This window comes from Miscanthus floridulus, chromosome 13, assembly GCF_019320115.1.
Source record: "Miscanthus floridulus cultivar M001 chromosome 13, ASM1932011v1, whole genome shotgun sequence".
Lineage (NCBI taxonomy): Eukaryota > Viridiplantae > Streptophyta > Magnoliopsida > Poales > Poaceae > Miscanthus > Miscanthus floridulus.
In genome coordinates, this window is record NC_089592.1 from 23200557 (window position 1) to 23228104 (window position 27548).

The following is a 27548-nucleotide window of genomic DNA, read 5'->3' on the forward strand; positions in this document are numbered from 1 at the left end:
TTGGGCATGGATGCCGTCCCAGACATGGTAGGCGGTGGCGTGCGGAGAGCGAACGATGGCGCGCACGTCCTTGGAGATAGAGTTGTACAACCAACTCAGGATGCACTGATCGACGATGCGACATTCGGGATCACGACGCTAGATCGAGGTGGTCGGTGGGGAGACATGGGAGGTGAGGCTGAACTTGCTGAGGAATGTGTCGAAGAAACAGTGCCATTCATCGTAGTTTGGCTTGGCGAGCTTGAGGAGAACTGGAACATGGGATTTGATGTTCACGGTTTGGAGGACGGATGTGGAAGGTGTGTTGGCGGCGGAAACATCGATGTCGGCAGAGGAAGTGAAGGAGGCTTCGGAGGAGTCAGAGTTGGATTGGTCGGCATCAAAGAGGGGATTTTCATCCATGGTGGGCATGGTGACAAGAGAACGCCAAAGATGAACAACAGAGGTTGAAGATGGCGAGAGGAAGCGATGGCAGCGAGGGGATCAACCCAAGCTATCCAATACCATGTAGAAAGTAGGAATGAGAGTCAACAGTGTTTCCATTGATCTCGTGTTTATATAAGTTACAACATGTCTTGCTCAATTGGCAACTGCACCTAAGTGCTAGTGTACAACGTGGGCGCAGGCGCGCGCGCCGTGCTCATGGTCACCGCGCACTGGCTCTGGTCAGCGAAAGCAGTTGGTGTCCATGGTCTTGGCGCTGTCCCTCAACACTCTTTATGTTTCAACACATCTGCAAAATTGTTTTAATTTACCATTCCAATAATCCAATGCTACAAAAAAAATCCTACAATTGAAATAAAGTAATCCAGTGTTGCCAAAAAAAATCCTCCAATAACTCAATGGCCTAGAAGTCTATAACCTAAGTTAGTTTTGCATACCCTGTGCCTTATGCACTTTTGTTGTCCGTGCAAATCATGAAATCCCTGATCACCAGCCGCGAGCAACGATACCTAGAGAGAAACTGAAAGGAAAAAAGAAACGTGACTACCGGAGTGGGGGCAATAGGCTAAATGGCTTTGGCTGATGATAAGATCAGTTCGAGTCTTTGATTCTTCGAGATGACAGATCATACCTGCTGGTGCTGGGCTGTTGCTCAACTGATCACAATCCCGTCGTGGAGGCGCTGATGGACACGCCCGCCGCTGCTGCCAACTGCTGTCGCCCCCGCCAAACTGATCGACTGCACGCGTACCACGGAAGAAAACGAAGGGGTACCCGCAAGGAAAAGAATAGGAAGGGTCGAAGGGCTGTGGGGCTGTGCGAAGCGAAGGTGAAAGGCCGAGCGGCACTAGCCTGGACATCCCTTAGCAGCCATGTTTCCAGTAGAAAACGGGAATGAAAACTTAAAGAAGCATGCATTTTCTCATGTGGAAACATAAATGTTTTCAAAATTGGAAACATAAATATTTTTGGAACAACGTTCCACGTTTCTGTTTGCTAAGGTAGTCACATATTCACTTCTGACTCCTATAGGTCAAGTGCAGGGTGATCTGCGGCCCACAGGCTCTGTGTAGCTTTGCCAATCTATCTATCTATCTATCTATGAAATCATGGTTAGGAAAAATTTTAGCCAGCCATAACCGCTTTCAAAACCAGTTAGATTAATTTCCAACATATGAAAAGTTAGACCGTATTTTGGTAACAACAGATTGGGAACAAAACTTTCCACTGGCTACTGTTTAAGAACTCACCCGAGAAATCTCAGATCACACACCACTTTTATTAGATGGAGGGAAGCCATCTCACAGAGGCAACGTTAGGAATTTTAAATTTAAGCTAGGGTGGCTGACACAGGATGGTTTCTTTGGCTTGGTAAAAGAGGTTTGGAAGTCTGAGAATAGGGGTAGATCACCCATGGAACGGTGGCAAAATAAGATTAGAAGGCTATGACGTTCCTTTAGAGGATGGGCTAGAAATTTAGTTTCCCAAAACAAGAAGTATAAATTAGATCTGTTGGCTAAGATAGATGTCTTTGAAAGAAAGGCAGAAACAAGTTTGCTGTCACCTCAAGAGGTGGAGCTTAGACATCATCTCAAAGGGCAATTAACTAAGTTGCTAAGAGAGGAGGAGATATACTGGCATCAACGATCTGAAGCAACAAAGTTATTGCAAGGGGATGATAATACCAAGTATTTCCATCTGGTGGCAAATGGGAGACATAGGAAAACAAAAATTATACAGCTAGAACAGGAAGAAGGAATTATTGTTGGGGATGCGAACTTGAAAGATTATATAACGGAATACTATAAACGACTGTTTGGACCTCGTGTACATAATTCTTTCTCAATGGATGAGACTTTGAGGCATGACATACCTCAAGTGTCGGAGGAGGAGAATGAAGTATTGGTGGCTCCATTCACTGAGGAGGAGGTCAAATTGGCAGTCTTGGATATGAAACAAAACAAGGCACCTGGTCTGGATGGCTTTTCCGCTGAATTTTACCAATTCTTTTGAGAAGTTGTGAAGCCAGATTTGATGAGCCTCTTTTATGAATTCCATGCTGGGAGACTGCCTATTCATAGTTTAAATCTTTGGGGTAATTACACTTTTACATAAGATCACTGATGCGATCCGAATACAACAATACATGCCTATATGTCTCTTAAATGTGTCCTTTAAGATTTTTACGAAAGTACTAAACAATAGAATTTTGAAAGTGGCTGATAAGTTGATGGGTCCGTCTCAGACAGCCTTCATTCCGGGGAGATATATAATGGAAGGATTTGTGATCCTGCATGAAACAATTCATGAGTTACATAGGAAAAAACAAGATGGAGTGATTTTAAAACTAGACTTCGAAAAAGCATATGACAAACTAAAGTGGCCTTTTATACAATAAGTCCTTAGAATGAAAGGATTCTCACCAATTTGGTGTGAATGGATTGCAAAAGTCATGACTAGAGGGAGTGTTGTTGTGAAGGTCAATGATAATTTAGGCCATTATTTCCAAACAAAAAAAGGAGTACGTCAGGGGATCTGTTATCTCCAATCTTTTTTAATATAGTGGTTGATATGCTGGCTATTCTTATTTTACGAGCAAAAGGGGCTGAACAAGTCCAAAGAGGCTGAACAAGTCTAAGGGGTTGTGCCGCATTTGGTAGATGATGGTCTTTCAGTCCTTCAGTACGCGGATGACACTAATATCTTTGTGGATAATGATCTAAAGAGGGCCAAAAACATGAAGCTTCTGCTTTGTGCTTTTGAACAACTTTTAGGACTCAAGATCAATTTCCATAAGAGCGAATTGTTTTGCAACGGAGCAGCCAAAGATAATCAAAACGAGTATGCACAAATTTTTGGGTGTAATGTAGGATCGTTCCCGTTTACATACCTAGGAATTCATATGCACCATAGAAAACTCATGAATAAGGACTGGAAACATGTTGAAGAACGATTTCAAAAGAGATTGAGCTGTTGGAGGGGTAAGATGTTATCAGTAGGAGGGAGGCTTGTTCTTATTAACTCTGTTCTAAGTAGTCTTCCCATGTTCATGATGTCATTTTTTGAAATACCTAGAGGGGTTTTGAAGAAGTGGGACTATTTTAGATCCCGTTTTTTTGGCAGAGTGATGAGCATAAGAAAAAATATAGATTGACAAAGTGGGAGGTAGTGAGTACACCAAAAGACCAAGAAGGATTGGGAGTCCTAAATCTAGATGTTCACAATAAGTGTCTCCTAAGCAAATGACTCTTTAAATTGTTAAATGGAGACGGGGTTTGGCAACAATTGCTTACGAATAAATATTTAAGGGACAAATCTTTGACACAGGTTCAATACATGCCCGGAGAATCTTAGTTTTGGGCTAGCCTCATGAAGGTCAAGGGTGAGTTCCTTTCGATGGGTAGGTTTGAACTAGGTGATGGGTCTCAAGTGCGTTTTTGGGAGGATTCGTGGATAAGACCACGCCGACTTAAAATGCTCTTTCCTGCACTATATAACATTGTGAGGAAGAAAAGTGCATCTGCAAGGTCAGTGATGTCCACGAACCATTAAATGTAGCTTTCAGGAGATCGCTGATGGGTGCTAATTTGCAAGCGTGGCACAATGTGGTGGCTATGGTTGCAGATGTACACCTAAGAAACCAGAGAGATCGCTTTGTGTGGGGGCTACATCAGAATGGGTTGTTCTCAGTCAGTTTCATGTACAGAGCTTTGTTAGGAGCATAGGCTTTACCATTTAACACTTTAATTTGGAAACTTAAACTACCTCTCAAAATCAAAGTCTTTATGTGGTACCTGTACAAGGGTGTAATTTTAATAAAAGATAATTTAGCGAGGCAGCAGTGGCAAGGAGATAGAAAGTGTTATTTCTGTTCCTTGAACGAATCCATACAACATCTACTCTTTGACCGTCATTTTGCTAAATTTATGTGGAGAATTGTTCATGTTTCCTTTAACCTAATACCTCCAACTAGTGTACACAATTTGTTTACAAGTTGGTTGGAAGGGATAAATAGGAAAATGAAATCACAAATTCTTGTGGGTGCAAATGCCATTTGTTGTGCGATTTGGTTAACCCGGAATGATATTATGTTTGACAAGGCTCTAGCACCATCTTATTTGCATGTTATCTTCAAGGGGACATACTAGACCAGGTACTGGTCCCTAATACAGAAGGAGGAGGATTGCCATTTGTTGAAGATCGGATGTAGGACTATTGAGATAGGCGCAATGGAGGTGTTTGCAAGACACGACTAGAGATTTGCCAACAGGCTTGCTTTTTAGTTGTGGCTTTTGAAAACTTTTTTTGTTGTCTTTATGGCTCAAAACTTTGTTTTTGAGATTCCTGGACCGTTTTGCTCTCGCTTTTAATAACAAACAACCATATGCATTAGTCGATGCAGAAGCTGGGACATTAATATATTCCCTTTTCTAAAAAATCGGACAAGCTAAGGGAGGTATATCGGATGTTTTAAAGAGTTGGAGGAGTATGAAAATTTAATCCAATTTTCCGATCGAGGGGCTAATTGGAATAACACAATAGTTGAGGATGGTCGGACAAACTCTTTCCAAAAATAAAATTGCTGCAACCAAGTCAACTTAGAAAGAATTGAGCTCAAGGACATATAGTTTTTTTTTGGGAATATCTATTTATCTGTAGACATATTTTGAATGGTAAAATATGTCGAATTTTATAATGTTGCACGTGTTATTCTCTGATGTTGCACATGTTATCCTCCGATGTTGCATATGTTTGAAACAATGAAGTATGCAACATGCATGAACAATGTTTGAAACATGATAAAATATCATCTGCAACATCTTATACAACTTGTCATATTTCCTCCTCTACAACATTTGCAACATCAAATAACAACATTTACAACATGAAAGAACAACATTCGCAACATCAAAAAATTTGACAGATTTTTTCCTCAAAAATATGTCAGCAGATAAATAGAAAATATGTAGTTTTTTTCTTGATAAGAGCTCAAGGATATATAGCTAAGTGCACACTACTCCCTCTGTCCGTGACTAAATAGATTCCTGGAGTTGTCTTAAGTCAAACTTTTTAAACTTTGACCAAATTCGTAGAAAAAACATCAAGATTTATTATATCAAACTAGTATCATTAAATGTACCATAGAGTATATTTTCATAATGTGTTCATTTTATGTCGCAGATGTTGTTACTTTTTTCTATAAAATTAGTCAAACTTAAAAAAGTTTGACTGGCATGGATTCTATGAATTGATTTATTTGGGGATAGAGGGAGTAGCTTCTAGCCCAGCCACCATGAATACAGAAGAGGGTAGGAGACGAACTAGCCAGGCCTAGCCCAATTTAGTCATGGACAGCCGGTTTATTATCGCAACTCTAGCTCCACACTGTTTATCATAATTCTACCATATATGATTTGGAGTTTGTCGAATAAAATAAGTTGGTTTGAATATCTGTATTTATCTCAGAATTTAATAACAAAATTGCTCAACTAAATGTCGTCGTCCATGTGTCTATAGCTCCGATTTCAATAATTTATGGTGCCTGGAAATTGTTCCATCTAACTCTACGTCAAACAAGCCATACTTTTTCTTGGTAAAAGAAATATTTTATTAATTCACAATCATTACATCGAGTTGTACAATAGTTATGAACCCACATGCCATACTTGGAAACCTAGTAAGGTTTGGATTTTACAGTTCCGGCTAGTAAACATATTCCTATAGAAAAAGATCACTAAAGTATATATATATATATATATATCTGCAAGATCTTCCGAGAAACACAATACATTTGCAAATACTACAAACTATATAGACACTGAATTGTTGTCCAGCTGGTTATAGCCACGCTGTCACCTAATTTTAGTTGATTAGATCCACATACAGTGAATCCAATATGCCTTTGATACTCCGTGAATCGGTGTATCCATCGACATCTTTGTATAGAAAATCCATTGTACTAGCCAGGTTGGCTACCCTCTCCAGAAGAGCCTTTGGTTGTGGCTGTCTCATGCACTCTTTGGTGATGTCCATCCACGCTTCCTCGATCAGTTCTCTAAGCTTTTTCCATGGCTTGTTCTATTGTGGTACCATATTCTTTTGCACGAGTTTGCACTGTAGATACCATATTCTTTGATGCTTCTTCTCGCTGCAGCCAAAAACATTGAAAAGTTTAGGAACGATTCTATAATTGAGCTTATCATTTATTAGCACTTAGAAAATATAGACTAACTGGCACCTTGTACGACATTATATCATTAGCGAGGCGTGCAATAACACAGACAGCTCGGATGATTTTCGGATAGGTAGAAGCCCACTCAATAGCTTCGCTAGTTGCCACATCTCCCATTGAAATGAATCCCTGGCTCACCAAGTGCATACAACCACTACTGCGTGCTGAAATTTTTAGATGCTCATCAACGGTGGCTGGCACATATTTCTTGTCACGCCATTCGGTCTCAGCATTATAGCATTTGGCCATGTCGATTATCTAAAATGCATGTAAGATTAGTGTGAAAGCTCAAAGATACAATATATCCCAAAGAGAAAACTACCCAGGCAAACCTTTAAATTTGTAATGGAGGCCTCAGGGAGCTCTAACTACTGTTAGCAAATGCCATTTTGTCTGGAACACATTAATTATTCTTTATACTTGCGTATACTATGTGCACCCAAACTCTCAAACACACATAAGTTTAAACTAATGCCGAAATTATTGCTCTTTCTATGAAAAAATACTTACTGATTTATATATTTCTTTCTGTATGGAGTATTAAGAATATAAGAAAAGTATTTTTAAACTATACTTGTCACTAAACTCTTATAAGATATCATTGGTTACAATAAAAATAAATTTGTATTGAAAGACGTGTGGAATATAATTTGGATCCATTGATACAACTTTTATCTACTATGCATGCATATAATCTGAATAATTGTTGAACAAATTTTTTTTTCAAGAATTAAGCCAGGCATTTCATAATCATAAGCCCCAAATTTTGGATGTAGTAGTTAATATTAGATCAAGCAAAATTATTAGAACTAAATTAGTTTAGATGTTGTACACTTGTTTGATTAGTATATATTGAATAAAAATAAAGTAGTGACAATCATGTTGCTCTAAATTAATTTTAGATCGCATTGTACCATAGTAAGATTATAAATATGTCAATCACAAGGATGCACAATGAACATTTGGACATACACACATAATATAACCTTGATGGCTTTTAGATATGTCAATCACGATAATTTTCCTCCTAGGGATATATACAATTGTTTCTCCATTTTAATCTTGTTTCAGTAAGACATACCAGTCCTCTAACCAACTTGGTGTAACACCCTTAAATTTTCACTCTTTTAAAATAGCTAAATTTGATTTATTTATGTATTTATGTGTGCATTCAAATATAGGAAAATAATAATTTTTGTGAAATTAAAATCAAATATAAGGTTAGTAACCGCTTGATGTATACATGCTGCTGCACATTTATTTTTGTAATGATTGGTTTTGACCAAATTTGAATTGGATTCAAAATCAAGTTGAAAATGGTTTGCTAAAACTCTAGAAAATAAAAAGAAAAAAGGTTTTCTTCTTTCTTCCCCTCCCTTCCTCATTCTGGCCTGCTGGTCCATTTCCCCGCTGGCCCAGTTCGCTCTGGCCGAGCCGGCCCACTCGCCGTTCTCCTTTCCCCGCCTCCCGTTTCCTTCCTGGGCCGGCCCAATCCGGGCAGGCAACCGTTGTCGCCATGCCCTCTCTCCTTCTCTCCCCGCTGATGGCCTAGGCCCACGTGTCGGCGTCGTCACCCACCTCCCGTGCCCCGCGCCCGGTCAAGCCGCAACCGCCATTTATAAAGGAGCCCTGTTGCCACCCCGGCATTTATAAAGGAGCCAAGCCCGTCGCTACCCTCCCTGCCGCCACCCCCACTCCACTCTCGAATTTGCCCGTGCACGCAGAAGCCGCAACCGCAGCGCCGAGGTCCGCCGTCCGTCCCTCCACATGGTCCGTCGTCCCCGAGCCGCCTCCGTCTTCGTTTTCCTCCGCGGCGAGATCCCCTTGCTCCCCTCCTTCTCCCCATGCCTTTAATTTCATGTTTCATGGCCTCTAGGGCCCAATCCGCGAGCGCCCTGGACCTTCACGCCACCGGCCACGGCGGCCACCGCGTCGGCCGCGTCCTCCGACCGTGTTCTTGGCCTGGGAGAGATCTTCACCCCCTCCCTTCCTCGGTGTCCTCGGTTCGTCGAACCGTGGCACGAAGGCCATGTTTCCCGCTCGCCGACGACCTCCTCGCAGCCAGCAATGGCAGCGCCGCCTGCCGGAGCCCTGTTCCGGCCACTGGCCTTCTCTCTCTTCCCCAGCTCTAATCTGAGCCGTCCATCGCTTGATCAACGGCCCAGGGTGGCCGATACCCCTTCGCCGTGGCAAAGTTGCTAAAGAGTCCCTCGGTTTTTGGCAATTTATGCCCGCCGTGCCTCAGTCGATTAAATCCGAATATCCTTTTCATTTATATTTAAATCTAAAATAGTTCATTCTAATTATAGAATATGCCACTGGATTTGTTTTGCTCATAAAAACTTCGTTTTAACTCTGATTCGACCCGTTCAAATTGCGTTAGATTTGTAATAAAGTTCTCTAAATGTTAATACCACTATCAAACATGTTTGCAACATTTAAATTTTGAGGTTAGATTTAATTAAACAAATTGCTATAGGAAACCTCATTTAATTCATAACTTTCGCGTTTTAGCTCAGATTTTTGTGAACTTCGCGTTGATGTGATCATAGCGAGACATAGATTCTTTTCATAAACATTTTATCCTATTTTCTATACTGCTGGTGTAATGTTAGAACTATAGGTTTGTTTGCTTTGCATGAATGTTCCTGAAATGTTGTATGTTGCCATGTTGGTCGTGTTCAGACGGTGAGGAGAACGTTGGAGACCAAGAGTTCTTTGACGACCAGCAGGACCAGCAGGAGTTTGTTAACCAAGGCAAGTATAGCATGTGATCTACCTTAATGTCCTATTCATCATTTATTAATTACTCATTTGCATGTGTCTAATTTTGATACCCGTAAGGACATCCTAGTGGTTGAACATCATGTTTTCCTTGTCTCCTATGGGTTATACGCATATGGGTAGTTGCTAGCGCTCAACATAACTGTTGAAAGGTCTAATGGCTAGAGGAGGGGTGAATAGCCTATTAAAAATTTCTACAACAACACTTAACAAACTGGTTAGACAATTATGAGGTGAAGCAAGTGTTGCGCTAGCCTACTAAAATAGCAAGCCACCTACTACAATTCTAGTTTATATAGTTTCTATCCACACAATAGCTATGACACTACACTAAGTTAGTGTGCTCTCAAAAACTAACTAAAGAGCTACACTAACCAAACTAACAAGCTCTCACAACTAGCTACACTAAAGAGCTTGACAACTAGTTTGCGGTAATGTAATGAGAGTGAACAAGAAGGTTATACCGCCGAGTCGAGGAAGAAGCCAATCAATCACAAGAATGAATAACAATGAAGACCAATCACCTCAGAATCAAATGATGACACAATGATCTTTTTACCGAGGTTCACTTACTTGCCGGCAAGCTACTCCTCGTTGTGGCGATTCACTCACTTGGAGGTTCATGAGCTAATTGGCATCACACGCCAAACCCTCAATAGGGTGTCGCACAACCAACACAAGATGAGGATCACACAAGCCACGAGCAATCCACTAGAGTACCTTTTGGCTCTCCGCCAGGGAAAGGTCAAGAACCCCTCACAATCACCACGATCAGAGCCGGAGACAATCACCACCCTCCGCCCGATGATCCTCGCTGCTCCAAGCTATCTAGGTGGCGGCAACCACCAAGAGTAACAAGTGAATCCCACAGCGAAACACGAACACCAAGTGCCTCTAGATACAAACACTCAAGCAATGCACTTGGATTCTCTCCCAATCTCACAAAGATGATGAATCAATGATGTAGACGAGTGGGAGGGCTTTGGCTAAGCTCACAAGGTTGCTATGTCAATGCAAATGGCCAAGAGAGTGAGCTTGAGCCGGCTATGGGGCTTAAATAGAAGCCCCCACGAAATAGAGCTGTTGTAAACCTTCATTGGGCACAACTCGGGGTGACCGGATGCTCCGGTCGGATCGACCGGACGCTGGCCCTCAGCGTCCGGTCACGTGATACACGCCACGTGTCCCCTCTCTTTGAATACTATTCGCCCGATCTCAACGGTCAACAGTCGACCCGACGCTGCAGCTCAAAGTGACCGGACGCTGAACCCCAGCGTCCAGTCATTTCCAGTAAGCATCCAGAGATGACTTTTCATGACTGAACACATTCGGTCATGCTCGACTAGACACACCCAGCGTCCAGTCACTCGGTGACTCCTCTGTGCATGACCATGTCAGTGTGACTAGACGTAGCCAGCCAGCATCCGGTCATTTCAGCGCCAGCGTCCGGTCAATGACCGATGCTGCACTTCTTCAGCTGCTACTGACCGGACGCGCCGACCCTTCATAGACCAGCGTCCGGTCACTTATAGTGACCTCCATCTTTTTTGTCTAGGGCGTCGGTGGCACAGTCGGACTGTCCGCACTCTACAGGCGGACACTCCACCGGTGAAGTTCCTAACCCTTGCTCAAATGTGGCAACCACCAAGTGTATGACCTTGTGCACATGTGTTAGCATATTTTCACAAACATTTTCAAGGGTGTTAGCACTCCACTAGATCTCAAATGCATATGCAATGAGTTAGAGCATCTAGTGGCATTTTGATAACCACATTTCGATATGAGTTTCACCCCTCTTAATAGTACAGCTATCAAACCTAAATGTGATCACACTCTCTAAGTGTCTTGATCACCAAAACAAAATAGCTCCTACTATTTATACCTTTGCCTTGAGCCTTTTGTTTTTCTCCTTCTTCTTTTCAAGTCCAAGCACTTGATCATCACCATGGCATCACCATCATCATGTCATGATCTTCATTTGCTTCACCACTTGGAATGTGCTACCTATATCATGATCACTTGATAAACTAGGTTAGCACTTAGGGTTTCATCAATTCACCAAAACCAAACTAGAGCTTTCAATCTCCCCCTTTTTGGTAATTGATGACAACCCTTTCACAAAGATATGAATTGAAATTCAATTGAATCCATGTTGCTTGCCCAAGCATATTTACCATCTGTAAAAGGATATGGACAAGTTTCATGAACCCCAAATGGTAGCAATTGCTCCCCCTACATATGTGCTAAGAGTTTGGATTGAAGCTTGCACATATGCTTAGATAGGAAATATAGGAGACATTGTCTACCAAATGATGCTAAGGTATAAAAGATGGATCTTTGAAGCGTGATGCCAATCGGAGTGCACCATTATACCATCCTTAGCACCATAGTTAGCTTGATACCACTTGGAAATACTTAGAAATGAAATCATTAGATATCCTATGCATGCTAGTTTTTTATTTTATCATTCAAACCTACAACTAGCATACACCACACAAGCATGGATATTGAAATTTAAAACTTGTGCCATGTAAGCAAACATATGAAATGCACATTCAAATGCACCATACAAGTTCATGAGCTTGCTCCCCTACTTGTGTGCTCAAAATTTTAATTGATCCCTTTCCTTTGTCATATTCCTCCCCCTATGTCAAATTCTTCTCATTTGTTGTCTTTTCACTATCTTAGTACACGAATATCTTTGTTTTTCTCCCCATGTACTAATATCTTTGTGTTTCTCCCCCTTTGTCATCAATGACAACAAAGGTTCAAAATATAGATAGGTAGATATTATCAATGTCAATCAATGGTATGAGGATCATATTTCCAAATTTGGTTCAATCTAGATCATTTGCCAAAGATATTTAACTCGGTTTGATCCAAGGATAAGCTTCTTCACACCTCCAAATAAGGGTTATCTTGTACCATGTTGAGTTAAACACTTAGAGCTCATTTTCTAGATCAAACACTAGGTTTACAAGCCCACAAACATGTCATATGCTACCACTAGATCAAAATAAGCATAGAAGCAATAGTGGTACCATATAATCATCAAATTCATTTGATTTTCATTAATGAGCCTATTAAATGTGAAAGATGTCTAGATGCACTAAACATGTTCTTAGTAAGTATGTATGCCATGCCAATCAACTTTTACCTTGGATTGCTCGAAGGAGAGGCATGTCATATGAGTGAGGGTGCATCAACACATATTTGAGAAATCCAATATGTTCAACTCATTCCTTATCTTGCAAAACCTTTTCTCATCCAATGGCTTGGTGAATATATCGGCAAGTTGATCTTCGGTGCCTACACTCTCAATGCAAATATCCCCTTTTTGTTGGTGATCTCTTATGAAATGATGGCGGACATCAATGTGCTTTGTTCTTGCATGTTGAACCGGATTGTTGGTCAACTTGATTGCACTCTCATTGTCACATAGCAATGGCACTTTCTTGAACTTGATTCCAAAGTCACACAAGGTGGCCTTCATCCAAAGTATTTGTGCACAACAACTACCGGCGGATATGTATTCGACTTCGGCGGCTGATAATGCAACACTATTTTGCTTCTTGGATGACCATGAAACAAGTGATCTTCCCAACAATTGACATGTGCCCAAGGTGCTCTTCCTTTCAACCTGCATCCCGCATAATCCGAGTTGGAGTAACCAACTAGCTCAAACTTTGCTCCTTTGGGATACCACAAACCAACATTTGGTGTATGCTTCAAGTACCTCAATATTCTCTTTGTAGCCTTCAAATGACTTTCTCTTGGTGAGGCTTGAAATCTTGCACACATGCATACACTAAACATGACATCCGGCCTTGATGCGGTCACATAGAGTAGGCTTCCAATCATAGACCGATACAATTTTTGATCCACCATATTTCCTACTTGCATCACTATCCAAGTTGCCATTTGTTCCCATTGGTGTGCTAATGGCTTTACTATCACTCATGCCAAACTTCTTGATCATGTCCTTGATATACTTGCCTTGACTCACAAATGTACCATTCTTAAATTGCTTGATTTGAAGACCAAGGAAGTAACTCAACTCTCCAATCATGGACATCTCAAACTCATTAGCCATGATCTTTCCAAACTCATCACAAAAATCTTGATTGGTTGATCCAAATATGATGTCATCTACATAGATTTGCAACACAAATAAATCTTTTCCAATCTTCTTGATGAAAAGAGTGGTGTCAACCTTGCCCATCATGAACCCTTTAGAGAGTTGGAAGTCCATCAATCTCTCATACCATGCTCTAGGTGCTTGCTTCAAGCCATACAATGCCTTCTTCAACTTGTACACATGGTCGAGCTTCTTGTCATCTTCAAAACCGGGAGGTTGCTCAACATATACTTCTGCATTGATGTAGCCATTGAGAAATGCACTCTTAACATCCATTTGATAGAGCTTGATGTTGTGGGCACAAGCATAGGCTAGCAAGATTCTAATTGCTTCCAATCTAGCAACCGGGGCATATGTTTCTTCAAAGTCAAGTCCTTCAACTTGTGTATAGCCTTGTGCTACCAATCTTGCTTAGTTCCTTACTACTATCCCATCTTGATCTTGCTTATTTCTAAAGACCCATTTGGTTCCAATCACATTGTGTCCCTTTGGTCTTTCTACCAATTCCCATACTTGATTTCTTGTGAAATTATTCAATTCTTCATGCATAGCATTTACCCAATCAACATCCTTTAATGCTTCATCTATCTTCTTTGGTTCAATGGATGACACAAATGAGAAATGCTCACAAAATGAAGCCAATCTTGATCTTGTTTGTATACCTCTAGAAATATCACCAATTATAGTGTCCAATGGATGATCCCTTGCAATATTTATTGGTTGGAGGATTGGAACTTGATTGCTTGTATTTACTTGATCATTGTGTTGAGATGATGTACTAGCCACTTGATCTTGTTCATTATCATGAGAGCCATTTGTGCTAGCTTGATTTGTATCATCTTGCACATTTGAGTTAGAGAGCACTTGTACTTGATCATCTTCATCATCATTCACTTGCCTAGGCCTCAATTCACCAACATCCATGTTCTTCATGGCATTTGAAAGTTGAATGTCTCTAACATCTTCCAAGTTCTCATTCTCTACTTGTGAACCCTTGGTTTCATCAAATTCAACATCATGAACTTCCTCAAGAGTACCACTATCCAAATTCCAAACTCTATATGCTTTGCTTGTAGTTGAATAACCAAGTAGAAATCCTTTATCACATTTCTTGTCAAACTCGCCCAATCTAGTGCCTTTCTTCAAGATATAGCATTTGCAACCAAAGACCCAAAAATATGCAATGTTGGGCTTTCTACCATTCAAGAGCTCATATGGTGTCTTCTCTTTCAATGGGTGACAATAGAGGCGGTTGCTACAATAGCAAGCCATGTTGATAGCTTCGGCCCAAAAAGATTGACTCACATTGTACTCACTAAGCATAGACCTTGCCATATCAATGAGTGTTCTATTCTTTCTCTCAACAAGGCCATTTGATTGTGGAGTGTACTTGGCCGAGAATTGATGTCTAATTCCAAATTCATCACACAGCTCATCAATTCTAGTATTCTTGAACTCACTACCATTGTCACTTCTAACTCTCTTGATGATTGTTTCAAACTCATTGTGAATGCCCTTGACAAATGATTTGAATGTTGCAAACACATCACTTTTGTCCATTAGAAAGAATACCCATGTGTATCTAGTATAATCATCCACTATCACAAAGCCATATTTATTTCCACCAATGCTAGTGTATTGTGTTGGCCCAAACAAATCCATGTGCACTAATTCAAATGCTTTACTAGTGCTCATCATGCTTTTCTTGGGATGGGTGTTTCCAACTTGTTTTCCGGCTTGACAAGAGCTACAAAGCTTATCCTTTTCAAACACAACATCTTTCAAGCCTCTAACCAAGTCATGCTTAACTAATCTATTCAATTGTTTCATTCCAACATGACCAAGCCTTCTATGCCATAACCAAGCCATGCTAGACTTAGTGAACAAGCATGTAGATAATCTAGCTTCACTAGCATTGAAATCAACCAAGTATAGATTCTCATATCTAAAGACTTTGAAGATCAAGTTAGAGCCATCTACACTTATGATCTCTACATCATCTACCCCAAATATGCATTTGAATCCAAGATCACACAATTGAGCCACATATAGCAAATTAAAGTTCAAGCTCTCTACTAGCAACACATTGGATATGCTCATGTCATTGGATATTGCAATCTTACCCAGCCCTTTGACCTTTCCTTTGCCATTATCACCAAATGTAATACTATCATAACCATCATTGCCATTGGTGTTGATTGAGTTGAACATTCTTGCATCACCGGTCACGTGTTGAGTGCACCCACTATCAAGAACCCAATGCCTTCCTCCGGCTTTGTAATTGACCTACAAAAGAAGATCAATTCTTTTTAGGTACCCAAACTTGCTTGGGTCCTTGAAGGTTAGTTACTAAGCTCTTTGGTACCCAAACGGCTTTCTTCTTTGAGCCCATCCATGGTTTACCAATGAACTTAGCCTTCACACCATTTGTACCCTTAGTAAGTACATAGAAAGAATTAATCTTAATTGAGGATACATTAGCATTTTTGCTCTTGTTCTTGCACTCATGCTCTTTATGACCAACTTGCTTGCAACTAGTGCAAAACCGACCATTGTTCTTCACAAAACTAGTCTTGTGAGGAGCAAAAGCCGCCTTACCTTTCTTGGGGGTATAGCCAAATCCCTCTTTTTAGAGAGAAGCTCTTTGGCTACCCAAGCACATAAGCAAGCGGTCCTCACCACCATAGGCCTTAGCCATGGTGTGAGTGAGCTTATTGACCTCCTTCTTGAGGTTCTCATTGTCAACCATTAGTGAGGCATCACAAGTGAAACCATCACTACTAGATGAGGTGGAAGTAGAAGTACTACAAGAAGGGTTAGTGGGAGCAACAATGATAGGCATAGATAATGATTCATCAATTATATCACAAGTTAAGCCTACATTGCAAGTTTCAACATGGTTCTTTTTATTTTGCTCATTAAGCAAAGAGGAATAAGCTTTTTCAAGCTTCTTGTGAGCCTTGCCAAGCTTCTCATGGGCTTCCTCTAGCCTCTCATGAGTTGATTTGAGCTCATCAAGGGCTTGCTTAAGGGCTTTTACCTCCTTATTCAAGCTCTTGCATTCCCTTCTCTTAATGTCAAAGTGTTCTTTAGCATCTTCTAGCATGTCAAATAATTCATCTTTAGTAGGTTCATCATCATCACTATCACTATCATTTTCATTTTCATTTTTGTTATCATGTTCTTCATCACTTCCATCATCACAAATTTGTACCTTAGTGGCCTTAGCCATGAAGCATGATGGAGTGTCGAAGAGAGAAGGCTTCTCATTGATTGCAATGCTTGCAAGTGCCTTCTTCTTGGTGGTCTTGTCATCATCACTATCATCATCATCACTTGAAGAAGCATCACTATCCCAAGTGACCACATATGAACCACCCTTCTTCTTCTTGAAGGTCATCTTATCCTTCTTCTCTTTCTTTTCCTTCTTGTCCTTCTTCTTATTCTTCTTGTTGTCGTCATCATTGTCGCTATTGTATGGACATTGAGCAACAAGATGATCTTTGCTTCCACATTTGAAGCACCTTCTTGACTCTTCCTTGTTCTTGGATGAAGATTTCTTTCTTCTAGCATGGTACCCTTTCTTCATCATGAACTTGCCAAATTTCTTGACAAAGAGAGCCATCTTCTCATCATCATCATCATCATCATCATCATCCCATGAGCCATCATCTTCACTTGATGTTTCTTGCCTTACCTTGCCCTTGGATGATGTGGCTTTGAATGCCACACTCTTCTTCTTCTCATCTTTCTTCTCCTTCTTTTCTTCCTTCTCATCATCATCTCTATATGTATCATCAGTCATTATATCTCCCAACACTTGGTTTGGTGTCATGGTGTCCAAACCACTCCTCACTAGAATAGTGACCAATGTGCCAAATCTTGAAGGTAAGCATCTTAAGAACTTGTGGGAGAAGTCCTTGTCCTTCACCTCTTCTCCAAGTGCTTTGAGATCATTGACAAGCACTTGAAGCCTATGAAACATCTCCGGCACACTCTCATCCTCCTTCATCTTGAAGCTTGCAAACTTCTCTTTGAGAATATATGCCTTTGCACCCTTCACGGCTTGAGTGCCTTCAAATGATTCATCCAATTTCTTCCATGCCTCATGAGCCATCTCAATATTCTTGATTTGCTCAAATGTTCTCTCATCAATTGCATCATGAATGGCACTTAGAGCAATGTCATTGTTTTGGAGAAGTACTTCTTCGGCCGCGGTGGGATTCTCTGGATCACCAATCTCAATTTTGGTTTCTACCACCTTCCATACTTTTCTATTGATTGACTTGATGTGTGTGGTCATCTTTGATTTCCAATACGGATAATTTGTGCCATCAAATTGGGGTGGCTTCTTGGTGTTGTTGATTTGAGCCATTTTTACACCAAAGGTTGTTAAGCCTCAAATCATGGTGGCCTCGGCTCTGATACCACTTGAAAGGTCCTAATGGCCAGAGGGGGGTGAATAGCCTATTAAAAATTTCTACAACAACACTTAACAAACCGGTTAGACAATTATGAGGCAAAGCAAGTGTTGCGCTAGCATACTAAAATAGCAAGCCACCTACCACAATTATAGTTTATATAGTTTCTATCCACACAATAGCTATGACACTACACTAAGTTAGTGTGCTCTCTAAAACTAACTAAAGAGCCACACTAACCAAACTAACAAGCTCTCACAACTAGCTACACTAAAGTGCTTGACAACTAGTTTGCGGTAATGTAATGAGAGTGAGCAAGAAGGTTATACTGCCGAGTCAAGGAAGAAGCCAATCAATCACAAGAATGAATAACAATGAAGACCAATCACCTCAGAATCAAATGATGACACAATGATTTTTTACTGAGGTTCACTTACTTGCCGGCAAGCTACTCCTCGTTGTGGCGATTCACTCACTTGGAGGTTCATGAGCTAATTGGCATCACATGCCAAACCCTCAATAGGGTGTTACACAACCAACACAAGATGAGGATCACATAAGCCACGAACAATCCACTAGAGTACCTTTTGGCTCTCCGCCAGGGAAAGGTCAAGAACCCTCACAATCACCATGATTGGAGCCAGAGACAATCACCACCCTCCGCTCGACGATCCTCACTGCTCTAAGCCATCTTGGTTGTGGCAACCACCAAGAGTAACAAGTGAATCCTGCAGCGAAACCCGAACACTAAGTGCCTCTAGATGCAAACACTCAAGCAATGCACTTGGATTCTCTCCCAATCTCACAAAGATGATGAATCAATGATGTAGATGAGTGGGAGGGCTTTGGCTAAGCACACAAGGTTGCTATGTCAATGCAAATGACCAAGAGAGTGAGCTTGAGCCAGCTATGGGGCTTAAATAGAAGCCCCCACGAAATAGAGCCATTGTACCCCTTCACTAGGCACAACTCAGGGTGACCGGACGCTCTGGTCAGGATCGATCAGACGTTGGCCCTCAGTGTCCGGTCACGTGATACACGCCATGTGTCCCCTCTCTTTGAATATTGTTTGCCCGATCTCAATGGTCAACAGTCGACCAGACGCTGTAGCTCAAAGTGACCGGACGCTGAACCCCAGCGTCCGGTCGTTTCTAGTAAGCATCCAGAGATGACTTTTCACGACCGGACGCGTCCGGTCATGCTTGACCGGACACACCCAGCATCCAGTCACTCAGCAACTCCTCTATGCATGACCATGTCAGTGTGACCGGATGCAGCCAGCCAGCATCCGGTCATTTCAACGCTAGTGTTCGGTCGATGACCGACGCTGCGCTTCTTCAGCTACTACTGACCAGACGCACCGGTCCTTCAAAGACCAGTGTCCGGTCACTTATAGTGACCTCCATCTTTTCTATCTAGGGCACTGGTGGCACCGTTGGACTGTCCGCACTCTACAAGCGGACACTCCATCGGTGAAGTTCCTAACCCTTGCTCAAATGTGGCAACCACCAAGTGTATCACCTTGTGCACATGTGTTAGCATATTTTCACAAACATTTTCAAGGGTGTTAGCACTCCACTAGATCCTAAATGCATATGCAATGAGTTAGAGCATCTAGTGGCACTTTGATAACCGCACTTCGATACGAGTTTCACCCCTCTTAATAGTACGGCTATCAAACCTAAATGTGATCACACTCTCTAAGTGTCTTGATCACCAAAATAAAATAGCTCCTACTATTTATACCTTTGCCTTGAGCCTTTTGTTTTTCTCCTTCTTTTCAAGTCCAAGCACTTGATCATCACCATGGCATCACCATCATCATGTCACGATCTTCATTTGCTTCACCACTTGGAATGTGCTACCTATCTCATGATCACTTGATAAACTAGGTTAGCACTTAGGGTTTCATCAATTCACCAAAACCAAACTAGAGCTTTCAACTGTACATGATCTACATATTGAACAATGATTCTATGGAAAGAAAAGGTAAAAGTTGCTTTTAAACAACTGAATTATAGGGCGAAGGAGCAAATGACTTTTGATCATGATGCTCTCAGCCCTCCATAAGGACTTATCTGTCGGCAAAAGCTAGGACTGACAGTGCAACCATGAGTGTCACATGGCTCTGACTTTAGCTTAGTAATAGGACCTTTTCTAGCTTGTTAGAGGTTACCTTTATGGCGCAAAAGGGGCTTGCCACGTTGGGTATAGGACTACCCCTGTTCTTATGTGTATAGCCGCGAAGGATTTGTGCCATAGGAAAGGGGGTTCCTACATCTGCCTGCCGAGGAAACCTAGCGGCCCTAACTTGTTAGCAAAACCTATGAAATGGCTTCATAGTGTACCCCGCCTGCTCACCTTGGCAGTGATATGGGAGTAATTAACCCGGGCATATGGGAATCATGACTCACGGTGAATGTGCACAACCTCTGCAGAGTGTTACAAACTGTTATAACAAGCCGTGCTCACGGTCACGAGCGGCCCGGTAAACTCACAGAATAACTGGTTATTTATTGTTGTTCATTTATGATGTTCTATGATGATAATATGATACAATTGATTCTAATATCTGATCATGTGGGTTTAATTGGGGCTTAAGCATAACTTGATAATTGTTGATGATAAAATCTTGACTTACTAAAAGTGCTAACTGCAGTAAACCAGAGTCATCCTTTTTGAGCTTTCATAACCCCATGTTATTTTGTTAAGTACGGGAAGTACTTACGCTTGTTTACTTTCTATATTTGGATAAAAATCCTAGATGGGTAACAGATGTCAATGAGTATGAGGACTTTCCAGATGACATTTAGGCTTGTGGTCAACCAGTTGACCGTCCCTGTGTTGGAGCTTCCACAAGAAAGCTATCTTTTTATTTTCCGCTATGTTGTGTAAGACTATGTGATGGTATTAATCGTGATGTAAGAAACACCGTGATGATACTTTATGTTATTTGTCAACTTATGTGTGTGACTGATCCCTTGGCACACATGAGTTTTATGCATTCAATTTTATCCTTAAAATTGGGTGTGACAAATTGGTATCAGAGCCGTGTTGACTGTAGGACGCAAGCCTAGTTAGAGATGGTCATTTTAGCATCTTTGGCTCCACTGGTTTCCTGCTTACTGTCTTATTCTTGTTATTTTACTAAAATATTTATGCTTTTCATACCTTAATCTATTATATAAAATTGTTGATTCTAATTCTATCTTACTCTAAATCTATAGATGTCTCGAAACCCGAAGACCGCCCGCCTCAGGACTGTAGGCTACCGTGCCATGTTCACCCCCCGTGCTCCACAGGTGGAGAAGGAGATTGTGGTCATCTCTGATGATGAGGAGTGGATGGCTACCCTGACTCCTACACCAGTACCTGCTCCTACTCCAGCTGTTGCACCTATCTATGCTGTTGCAGCTACACCAACGGAGTCCTCAGCTACTTCACTAACGCCTGTGCCACCCCCAGATGTCCCTGTGGTGGATGAGGAGATGGGCTAGATGTGCAAATACTACTTCAAGCAGGCCTTGAAAATGGTATAATACCACACCCTCCATACTCATGTGCTGGATGACTACTTCACTGATCTACACGCCTCCATCAACTATCACTGTGCAGAGTACCAGCACCCTTTGGAGGCAACTTTTTGGAAGGTAGAGCTGGTTGTCACCGCCTGGAACGACATAAAGAATGCACATGATGTGGAGACTGTCCACAGTGCCACTGCTAGACAGGCTTATGCATTGGATGGCATGGAAGATGCAGCATAGGACGCTTACATCTACTACCATGGTCGTCGTTTTGAGGCCATGAAGGAGGATCGTTTTAGGTTCCTTTCTTGCAATGATCATGAGGGTGATTGGCAGGTTCTGGCACCACCAGAAAGTGATCCAACTCTAGAAGCAATAGTGCAACATGTCCATGCCATGCAGGGGGTAGATGAAGAAGTCAAGGGAGAGCTGCATGCATCGCAGAGGGCCGGGAGGCGTCTCCAGAAGCAAGTTGACAAACTGCGTGCTCAACTTGGGCTGCCACCGATCTAGAAGAAGAAGCCCCGGTCGTTCACCATGGTTGACACCGCCCCATAGATGTTAGGTGCCTTGTTTAAAGCTACGACATTGTTAGTTCGTGTGTCATGTCTAGTCTTGTCTTGTCTTGTGAACTTTAGTGATTAGATGTTTTTAATTGTGAACTTGGATGATTTGGAGTTTGTTTGATTGCTAGAGGTTTGTGGGCATGTCCACAAATTCCATAGATTTGAACCCTAAGTTTAGATGAGGTCTTAATGTAGATGGGTTGCTTCATCATATCTCTGCTGTGCTGTTTTCTAGAGCAGCCTGTGTTCTTTACCTTGTATCTCGAAATCTGGGCTGCCAAAAATTCTGAAATTTTTGTGGAGACTTCTGTATCTTTCAAATGTCTCTGGAATCACGTCAATATCTGTTCAGGTTTGTGAGATCTAGCTGTCACAAGTTGATGTTTCTGCGCAGACTGGAACCCAGAACAGATTTGGTTTAGCTCTGTTTTTGACCATGTGTACATCAGAATATGAAAAAGTGTTCTAAATAAAAGTTGTAACTGATCTCCTGAGCTTTCTAACCATTCTTGGTACGCCTCTGTTGGGTCTGTGAAACTCAAGTTATGACAGATTTACTGAACTGCTGTATTTGAATCTTGTCCAGAAAATCCTCAGCGTTGTTCCTTATCTTTTATAAGTTCTCTATAATTTGGAAATCTCTAAAAATTTTGCGCATTTGTTTGGAAAATAGATGGCCGCAAGAGGAGGAAGAGGTAGAGGCCGTGGAAGTGGTTGTGGTGTTCCCATGAATCCACCACCACCGCCACCAGTGACTATGGAGCAATTGATGGGAATGCAAGCGCAGTTGATGCAAGCCATGATGCAACATTTGGATAACGAACCTACAAGAGGACCACCGCCTGTTCAGGTCAGAGACAAGCGTGGAGAATTCATGAAGGGTCACCCTCCGATGTTCACCCACGCCTCAGACCCCCTGGAGGCAGACGATTGGTTGCGTGCTGTGGAAAAACAACTTAACATAGCACAATGCAATGATCTTGAGAAGGTGTTGTATGCTTCTGGTCAACTCCAGGGAGCAGCTCAGGATTGGTGGGATTCTTTCCAGTATGGACGCCAAAAACGACGCTCCGGTTATCACCTGGCGGGAATTCAAGGAAAATTTCCGGTCATATCATATTCCTGATGGACTAGTGGAATTGAAGCAGGAGGAAATCAGGTCCCTTAAGCAAGGATCCATGTCTGTGGTGGAGTATCATGACAAGTTTGCTCAACTATCACGCTATGCTCCAAATGATGTAGCTGATGATAGGGAGAAGCAACGCCGCTTCCTCAAGGGACTTTATGATGGCCTGCAGCTCCAACTTATGTCCAACACGTACCCTAACTTTCAGTCATTTGTGAACCGCGCTATTGTGATTGACGATAAGCGCAAAGAGATAGAAGCCAAGAAGAGGAGGCTTCAAGGGCAAGCTTCTGGAAGCAACACCCACCCGCGTGCCTATCCCTAGTAGGGTTTTCAGTAGAGGAATCAAGGACCATCTAACCAGGGAAACCGTGGTCAGTATCCTCAGCGTAACCAGTTCTAGCAACGCCCTCAGTACCAGCAATAGTTTGGTAATCAGCGTCCCCAGCAACAGACCGACAACCCGGCATCACACCAGGGAATGTCCAACAATGCTCCTATGAAGAGTGGTGCACCCAATAACCCCAACGCATGCTACCGCTGTGAAGAAGTAGGTCACTATGGTGATCAGTGTCCAAAGAAGCAGAACCAGCAAGCTCCACAGAACTAGAATGGCAATCCAAAGTTCAATGCCCGACCACCTCACACTGCAAAAGTGAACTATGTGTCATTTGATGCAGCTTAGGAGACGGCTGAGGTCATGTTGGGTACGTTCAATGTCAACTCTATCTCTGCTATAGTACTTTTTGATTCAGGTGCTTCGCATTCATTTATTTCCCAAGCTTTTGTTAGAATGCATAGCATACCTTTATGTGCCATGAAAAACGCCATATTAGTAAATTCACCGGGAGGTAGCATGCCAGCTTCTTATTGGAGTCCCTCAGCTAGCATTTCCTTAAGGGGGTAGACTTCAAAGTGAAACCTATTGTGTTGAGAACAGTGGGAATTGATCTTATTCTGGGAATGGATTGGATGAAACAACACCGGGCAGTGATTTAGTGTCAGGAGAGATCTGTTGTTGTGACATCACCCAATGGAGATAGAATCTGTGTAGAAGTGGTAGTGCAAGCTCAGCCAACAGCAACTGTGAACCAGCTGGATGGTGATGCTAATAAACAAGATCGTGTTGTGGAGGAGTTCCCAGATGTCTTCCCCGATGACTTGCCAGGTATGCCACCTGATCGTGACATTGAATTCATTATTGAATTATTACCTGGAACTGCACCAATAGCTAAACATCCATATAGAATGGGGGTTAATGAATTAGAAGAGCTTAAGAAACAACTAAAAGAGTTGCAAGAAAAAAGGTTTCATACACCCTAGTTCTTCCCCATGGGGGGCACCTGTGATCTTCGTGGATAAGAAGGATGGTACCCAACAGATGTGTGTGGATTACCGTTCACTTAATGAGGTTACTATCAAGAATAAATACTCTTTGCTAAGGATTGATGATTTGTTTGATCAGTTGAGAGGAGCCTATGTGTTCTCCAAGATTGATCTCTGCTCAGGTTATCATCAGCTAAAGATTCGAAACTCGGACATACCCAAGACAGCATTCACTACATGGTATGGTTTGTATGAGTATACCATTATGTCTTTTGAATTGACCAATGCACCTGCATACTTTATTTATCTGATGAATAAGGTGTATATGGAGTTTCTTGATAAATTTGTGGTGGTATTCATTGATGACATACTGATATTCTCCAAGACTGAAGAAGAACATGCTGAACATATAAGGTCGGTCTTGCAAAAGCTTAGAGAACATAAGTTGTACGTTAAGCGGAGCAAGTGTGAGTTTTGGTTGAAGGAGGTCTCTTTTCTGGGTCATGTTGTCTCCGATGGTGGAATAGCAGTGGATCCAGGCAAAGTGCAAGATGTATTAAATTGGAAACCACCAACCAATATAAGTGAGATTCATAGCTTTTTGGGATTGGCTGGATACTACAGGAGGTTCATTGAAGCTTTTTGCATGCTTGCTAAGCCTATGACAGCTCTATTGGAAAAGAATGCTAAATTTGTATGGTCTGATAAATGCCAGGCAAACTTTGTTGAGCTAAAGAAAAGATTGACTATAGCTCCAGTATTGATTTTGCCCTATTTAAGCAAGAACTTCTCCATATATTGTGATGCATCTCGTTTGGGCCTTGGATGTGTGCTTATGCAAGAAGGAAGAGTGGTGGCATATGCATCTAGATAATTGAGGAAACATGAGTTGAACTACCCTACTCATGACTTGGAATTGGCAGCTGTGGTTCATACTTTGAAAATCTGGAGACATTATCTAATTGGGCATAAGAGTGATATCTATACAGATCACAAGGGTTTGAAGTATATCTTTACCTAGTCAGATCTAAATTTGAGACAATGTCGTTGGTTAGAATTGATCAAAGACTATGATTTGGAAGTGCATTATCATCCAGGAAAAGCAAATGTCGTAGCTAATGCACTTAGCAGAAAGAGTTATGCCAATGGACTTCGGATGACATTTATGCCAGCAGAGTTGTATGCTGAAATGGAGTACCTCAACTTGAGCTTTGTCATTAATGCAATGGAATTGGTGATAGAGCCTACCTTGGAGCAAGAGATACGCAAAGGTCAATTGGAGGATGAAAAACTTAAGGAGATAGCGGAGAATGTAGTGCTTGGAAAGGCACCAGGATTCAGGATGGATGAGAATGGTACTCTTTGGTTGGGAAAAGGATATGTGTACCTGAAGTGAAGGCTATCCGTGATGCAGTTCTGCAAGAGGCACATGAGTCTACTTATTCTATACATCCTGGAAGTACCAAGATGTATTTGGATCTCAAAGAGAAGTATTGGTGGTATGGTTTGAAGAGAGATGTGGTAGAGTATGTGGCTCTGTGTGACACTTGTCAAAGGGTGAAAGCTGAGCATCAAAGACCTGCAGGGTTGCTACAACTAATGAAGATTCCTGAATGGAAATGAGAAGAAGTTGGTATGGATTTTATCGTAGGTTTGCCCCGTACTCAAAGAGGTTATGATTCAATATGGGAAATAGTGGATCGACTCACCAAGGTTTCTCACTTTCTACCAGTCAGGACTACCTATATAGGTGCAAGGCTAGCAGAGTTGTACATGGAAAGGATAGTGTGCTTACACGGTGTTCCCAAGAAAATTGTGTCTGATAGAGGCACTCAGTTTACGTCGCAATTCTAGCAGAAAGTACATAGATCTTTGGGGACAAAGTTGAATTTCAGTTCTGCTTACCACCCATAAACTGATGGACAGACTGAAAGGATCAACTAGATTTTGGAAGATATGTTGAGAACTTGTGCACTGCAGTATGGTACTAGTTGGGACAAGACTTTGTCATATGCTGAGTTCTCGTACAACAGTTACCAAAAGAGTCTCAAGATGTCACCTTTTGAAGCACTGTATGGGCATAAATGTAGAACGCCTTTGTTCTGGAATCAGACTGGTGAAACTCAAGTGTTTGGACCTGATGTCCTTAGAGACGCAGAAGAACAAGTGAGAATGATTAGAGACAACATGAGAGTGGCTCAGTCCCAACAGAAGAGTTACGCTAATACTCGTAGAAGAGAGCTGACTTTCAAAATTGGAGATTATGTGTACTTGAAGGTGTCACCAATGAGAAGTGTGAAAAGATTCAATATGAAGGGAAAGATGGCACCGAGGTATATTGGACCTTTCAAGATCCTAGAGAGACGTGGAGAAGTAGCCTATCAGTTGGAACTGCCTGAGAGTTTGTCAGGTGTGCACGATGTGTTTCATGTTTCTCAATTAAAGAAGTGTTTGCGAGTACCAGAAGAGTAGATTTCTTTAGAAGAACTTGCTGTTAAGGAAGATCTCACATATGAAGAGTATCCTATAAAGATCTTACAGACGGCAGAAAGGGTTACAAGGAGCCGAGTTATAAAAATGTGCAGGGTACAGTGGAATCGGTATACAGAGGATGAGGCTACTTGGGAAAGAGAAAAAGATTTATAAAAGTCTTATCCACAACTGTTTGAGTAAGCAATCATCCAAATCTCAAGGACGAGATTCATCTTAAGGGGGTAGAATTGTAACACCCTAAAATTTTCACTCTTTAAAATAGCTAAATTTGATTTATTTATGTAATTATGTGTGTATTCAAATATAGGAAAATAATAATTTTTGTGAAATTAAAATCAAATATAAGGTTAGTAACCTCTTGATGTATACATGCTGCTGCACATTTATTTTTGTAATGACTGGTTTTGACCAAATTTGAATTGGATTCAAAATCAAGTTGAAAATGGTTTGCTCAAACCCTAGAAAATAAAAAGAAAAAGGTTTTCTTCTTT

At 41.5% G+C, this 27548-nt stretch overlaps 1 pseudogene; it reads right to left on the minus strand.

Moving 5' to 3' along the window:
* Positions 1-6214: 6214 nt before the first annotated feature.
* Positions 6215-27548, minus strand: part of LOC136499586 ((E)-beta-caryophyllene synthase-like) — a 36549-nt pseudogene continuing 15215 nt past the window's right edge.